Here is a 1384-nt window from a genome sequence, read left to right as displayed (position 1 = left end):
TTATGTATTTGGTTGCTCCTGTATTGGGTGCATATATGTTTACCAGAGTTATTTCTTCTTGTTAGATTGCTCCCTTTAGTATTATGAAGTGGCCTTCCTTATCTCTTGGTATGTCATTCACTTTGAGATCTAATTTGTCAGATATCAGTATTGCTATCCCAGCTTTTGTTTTCATTTCCATTTGCCTGAATAACCTTTTTCCATTCCCTTCACCATCAGTCTGTGTGAGTCCTTTTTTTTGAGGTGGGTTTCCTGTAGACAGCAGATATATGGGTCATGTTTTCTTATTTACTCAGATACCCTATGTCTTTTGATTGGGGCATTTAATCCATTTACATTTAAAGTTATTATTGATAGGTACTTGTTTGTTGACATTTTTATTCTTTTTTTTTAAGCAGACCATGACTGTCCTAAATTATTTATTAGGTAAGAATTTTACAAACATTACTTATATTAGCAGTAACGGTGGAGTTGGAGAGTATTGTGCCTTCTCCAAGCTGCACGGTGAGAACCACCAATAGTGTGGTGGAACTTGTGGCTCTTCCCAAGGCCACAGCTCTTGCGACCTGCAGATGTCAGCCCTTGCATCACCCTGTGCTTGTGGACTGGTTTGGTGATCCACTGGGTGTCAGGATTTCTTCTGATAACTTTATGGAATGGATCAATGAGAATAGTCTCAAAGAATTTGTACGTGGAACCTTCACCAACCCAGTAAGAATTCAGGACTCTCAGAGCCTCACAGTGGCATCCAGCTCTCTCCTTGGCAACAGACTGAAGACTTCAAGCAAACTTCAGCTGGTTAACATCGTGATGGACAGGCTTGCCGTAGGTCGCACCCATAGGAACAGGGCGCTTGCGGCCACCACGGCGCACACGAATCCGATATATGACATAACCTTGCTTGGCCTTGTAGCCCAGCTTGTGCGCTTTGTCTGGCCAGGTGGGGCAGGGGGCCCTGTGGAGCACAGAGAGCTGGCAGTACTGCCAGCAGCGCACCCGGAGAAGGAAGCACATTACATCGGACTGCTTCTTCCTCCATAGCTCCTGGATGTACTTGTAAGCGCCCATCTTGGTTTACCTGATGGCTGCAGCCAGACGGAAAGGAAGAGCCTCTCTCTCCCAGTTTTATTCTTTATGTCTCTGTTCCTTCTTCGCTATTTCTTCTTTTTATAGCAGGCCTTTTAGCAATTTTTGCATTGCTGGTTTGGTGGTAATAAACTCCCTTAATCCTTTTTTTTCTGTGAAGCTCCTGATTTCACCCTTAATTTTGATTGATAGCCTTGCTGGGTACAGTATTCTTAGATTCAGACCCTTGCTTTGCATGACTTTGTATATTTCATTCCATTTCCTTCTGGCCTGATGTGTTTCTGTTGAGAAATCAGTC

At 43.4% G+C, this 1384-nt stretch overlaps 1 pseudogene; it reads right to left on the bottom strand.

Annotated features, from left to right (window-relative positions):
• Window positions 1-383: 383 nt before the first annotated feature.
• LOC102243282 lies at window positions 384-1116 on the bottom strand (annotated as a pseudogene).
• Window positions 1117-1384: the final 268 nt, after the last annotated feature.

This window comes from Myotis brandtii, unplaced genomic scaffold, assembly GCF_000412655.1.
Source record: "Myotis brandtii unplaced genomic scaffold, ASM41265v1 scaffold393, whole genome shotgun sequence".
Lineage (NCBI taxonomy): Eukaryota > Metazoa > Chordata > Mammalia > Chiroptera > Vespertilionidae > Myotis > Myotis brandtii.
This window is presented reverse-complemented; position numbering and strand designations above follow the sequence as displayed.